Source organism: Drosophila ananassae, assembly GCF_017639315.1.
Source record: "Drosophila ananassae strain 14024-0371.13 chromosome Y unlocalized genomic scaffold, ASM1763931v2 tig00000106, whole genome shotgun sequence".
Taxonomy (NCBI): Eukaryota; Metazoa; Arthropoda; class Insecta; order Diptera; family Drosophilidae; genus Drosophila; species Drosophila ananassae.
The window spans coordinates 93,178-98,009 of NW_025319066.1; positions in this window are offsets into that span (position 1 = coordinate 93,178).

Genomic DNA, 4,832 nt, shown 5'->3' on the forward strand with positions numbered 1-4,832 from the left:
ACACACCTAAATTGCTTTAAATTATAATCACATTGACTGAATTTAATTTAATATGAACTGTATTGAATAGCAATAGATAAATAATAATCATTTTTAATCCCAGAAACTAAAGAGCGTAAAGGAGCTGGTGGTGGGACCATTTGTGGCAATTTTATTTTGCCTTTAGCACAACATAATCCAGTAAATTCACCAGTTTACTTTAACGCCTTACAATATTTACAAAGTGTTTTCATTTCCGCAATTGTTACTGTTTTTTCGGCACAATAATCAATTGCCATCATAGTGGAATGCAGCTCGTTCAAGAATCACAGAAGCACTGCGTCTGCGGATTCGCTCATTTTCATTATGTCTAGCTTGCTGTTGTTGTGTTTGATGTACACGAACTCGTTGCATTCTAAGCTTATCTCCTACATTGTCACTCACTAAAGAACGCAATTCTGACATAGCAATACGACTATTTTCTTCTGTCGGTCTCTGGTCATCAGTGCGGCTAGCACGTGAGGTAGCTCTTCGCACATTTAATTGACTACGACGACCTAAGTCTTCTCCTCGGCATCGTAAATTGTAATTAATCAAATTGAGAAAATTTCCCGCGAAATTTGAGAAGTAATAAAATTTCAAATAAAAATTTTTTTCAATTTTTTTCACAATTTTTCAGTGAACACAATATCGGTTTGTCACATAAAATTAACTGAGCAGAGAACAATGAGTAGCTGTCAAACAATGTATCACATACCGGCGCCTACTATTATTGTAGTCTCCATTTTGTTTAAAAAACGTTTGTATGGGAAATAGAAAAATGCTGTTTATGGATTTTCCCGGCAATCATTCCCGGTTGATCGTAGAAGGGTGAAAATTGAGGATTGTATGTATTTTTGTATGTTGTATCATAAAAAAAGAGAAATAAAAAATTTTGTCTAAAAAATTAAAAATAAAAATTTAGGAGTGGACTACCCCTAACATTTATGGGGATGAAAAATAGATGTTGGCCGATTCTCATAGATACCGGATAAGCACAAAAAATTTCATCAAAATCGGTCAAGCCGTTTCGGAGGAGTATGGTAACGAAAACTGTGACACGAGAATTTTATATATTAGATGTATTATATTATAAAATATAAATATAAACATAGTATAGGCATGCTCCGGTTTTCGAACTTTGATGACCCGTATCTTTTGCGTCAGCTGGTCGTCGCCGGATGGCTTCACTGACGCTCCTTCGTGGGCGAAAGTGGCGGTTTGCCCCTCTCGCTGTTGATCTGCTGCTGATGTTCGGGGCCTATTGGGGCCTTCGTACAGGGCTTCAGGCATGTGAAATTGGTCCGGGGCAGTCGGCTGGGCACGTCTTTACCAGCGCCTGTATCTTCTTCGCTGGCGGTGGTTGAAGCTTTGTTATTGGCTTGTTTATATTTTGTATTTTATGTGAGTGTGTTGCAACAATTGGGCGTCTCTCTGCGAAGCTTGTTTTTAAAAAATCAAGCTCGGCCTGCAACTTTTGTGCAGTAGACCACGCGGGAGGCGGTGTTTTAGAAAATAATAGCCACTTAATGTGTGCTATTCTTTTATTCACCTTATTTTTAACACCTCCGCGTTTTCCCATTGCTTGCACACAAGTTACACACAGTTATTTTAGTTCTCCGTTATCATCGCATATTGGTGGGTTGGTTGGAACATCATCTTATCGGTCATCTTGCGCAGGGCAGGTTTTCTTATTGGACTATTAATGTGCTTCCTGCTGCTGTTATTGTTGTTTGGTATTTTCAGGTTCTTTTGAACCCCGGTCGCCATGTAACTTTAGTTCAACATATAATCTTTATTGTGTTTTTGGGTTTTTGCCATGTAAACTTTATTCTTTAAAAGTCAAATCCAGAGTGGATTGATATTCTGTTGCTCGCGGCTGCGCTGCCTACAAAAGCTCGGCAGCGATCAGTCGCGGCTATATTCATATACATATATATTTCTATGTTCTATATATATTTCTATATTTCTATAAGGCATTTGTATGCGTTGTCAACTCATGGGAATTTGCTGACCAATGCACTTCCCAGGAGTTAGGATTTAAGGCATATGTATATAACTGGCTATTTGGCCGGGGCATTATGTTTATATAACAACACTGTAGCAAAATATTGTATTGCTACAGTGGATGCTTCCTATAATGACCCATGCATACTACAAAGGACCCAATATTCGTCTTTCATCAAGGAATACTTGGATCTGGGTCACATGTCTCTGGTGCCGCAGGAATTGCGAGGTAAGTGCCAGTATTTCCTTCCCCACTACTGCGTCCTGAAGGAAGAAAGTTCCACTACTAAGCTGAGAGTTGTGTTCGATGGTTCGGCTGCTACGGCCTCTGGCTATTCCCTCAATGATGTCCTGATGTCCGGCCCCGTGATTCAGCCTAAGCTTTTTCACACATCGCTTCGGTTTCGGTCTCACCTTGTAGCTTTGACTGGGGACATTTTCAAGATCTACCGCTGCGTAAGGGTCTTTCCGGATGATAGTTTTCTGCGGTGCATCCTCTGGAGAGATTCTATCCACGATGACGTGAAGGTTTTTAAGCTCGACACCGTGACGTTTGGCACAAAGCCAGCGTCTTTTCTATCTGTTCGCTCAATGCACCAGATGGCTAAAGATGAAGGTGCCGGTTTTCCCGTTGGCTCTCGTGTTGCCCTCCAGGATTTTTATGTGGACGACCTTAAATCTGGTGCCCCACCGCCAAACCAACCAGGAGATCTATACTATCTTCCGTCACTCGGTTTTATGACCCAATGGGCTTGGTAGGTCCTGTCGTTACTACGACAAAGATCCTATTGCAGAAGCTGTGCCGAGAAAATTTGTCATCAGATGCAAGCCTTCCTCAATCCCTTCTCTCCGAGTGGTTACAGTTCTGTTCCAGTTTTGACCAAATTCAGCGAATTAAGTTTCCTCGGTTAGTCATTCCCTGCCAAGAAAGGCTGGAGGTCCACGGATTCTGCGACGCTAGCTTAGATGCGAATGGAGCTTGCGTGTATGTATCGTCAGGTTCTGATTGTCGGCTGTTATGCTCAAAGAGTCGAGTGGCACCCACTAAAACTCAGACAATACCGAAGCTAGAGCTATGTGGAGCTGAGTTACTAGCAAGACTGATGGCTGAAGTTGCTGATCTTGGGACATATAAAGGAGATTATTATTGTTGGTGTGACTCCTTGGTTGCCCTATCCTGGATTCAAGATGAACCTGCTCGGTTTAACGTGTTTGTTTCTAACCGCGTTTCTTCCATTCAGGAGCTCACCAAGGCAATGAAATGGCTTTATGTTCCTACTGCCGTCAACCCAGCCGATCTACTGTCAAGAGGTTCTCTTCCCACTGAGCTATTAAACTCCCAGCTTTGGTCCCAAGGCCCTCCATTTCTTCGTGGTTCCAAGGATGATTGGCCCATCGCTATTGTGGCCGAAAAGGCAACCATCGAACTTCGCGCCAGGACTTTATTGGCTTCGGCTCCACCCTCCATCGCTGCATTGTCAAGGTTTGCCAACTCGTTTTCCTCCCTACAGAGAGTGTTCGCCTACATTTACAAATTTTGCCGCCGCATCCGTCACGAAGGGATTTCTGTTCAGGATCTCAAAGGAGGAATCCATCTGCTGTTGCACGTCGTCCAGCTTAAGGGCCCTATTAAGTGTTTTGTAAGCGTATTCATCTGCTTCAGCACGAAGGCAATCCACTTGGAGTTGGTTAAGGACCTTTCCACCACTTCATTGCTGAGCGCCCTCCAACGTTTTATTTGTACGCGACGTAAACCCAGACAGATATGGTCGGATAATGCCACCAATTTTGTGGGAGCCAAGAATGAGCTAATGGAGTTGAAGCCAGGATCATCAGGCTTCCATTCACGATTTTTGCCTGTCTGAGTCTATCGAGTGGCGATTTATTCCTCCACGCTCTCCCCATTTTGGTGGTCTGTGGGAAGCAGCAGTGAAGACGGCTAAGCACCATCTTTATCGTGCAGTTGGTCTCGCAGTTCTTTGCTTCGAGGAATTAAGGACTTTGTTGTGCCGCATCGCCTCAATTATTAATTCTCGGCCCCTTGTGCCGATTTCAGGGAATCCTGCGGATCTAGATGTCCTGACGCCGGCCTTTAGGCTCCCCTGAACCAAAGTCCAGAACAAACATAGGTTCTATCACCCACCGTTTCCGCGGTACACCTAAGAGAAGAAATTGATCAAATTTTACCATATATTGAATTACGTAGGCCGTGTAATGGCGATGACCATCATTGTATCCAGTACATATCATTTTTGAAATGTATGTGTACCAACTAAAATTAAAAAATGGTATCTAGCAGTTACCATATGTTTGGAATACTCATCCAAAGTTGAAATCTCAGATTTTCTACATTAATTTTTGGTCTTCTATGATTTTTCCCCAAACATTTTTCTATGGAAGATTTTTATTTTCTTATTGAAATCAGTAGATCATACCATGTTTTAATTTTGGATTTAAGGAAAAACTCGAAATAATTTTATTGAATTTAATATAGGTGGTTCAACAATATTTTCTTCAATTAAATTGGAGTTTTTAATCTCATATTTTCAAAAAGTCATGGCTATCTACAACTTCTGTAAAGCTTTACTAAACAAGCTGAACCTGCAATAGATACGTTTTGAATATAGAAACAGTTATTTGATTATTTAATTTGGAACTTTTAATTTTTTGTATTTAACTGATGTTTATTGACCCCTGAAAATGACCCCTGATGTTTAGTAAATACCTTGTGTTTTTTTAACAAAAATATATTAAAACAAAAATTAATAAGTAAATAAATAAATTAACAGAAATAGGTGAATTCTTGA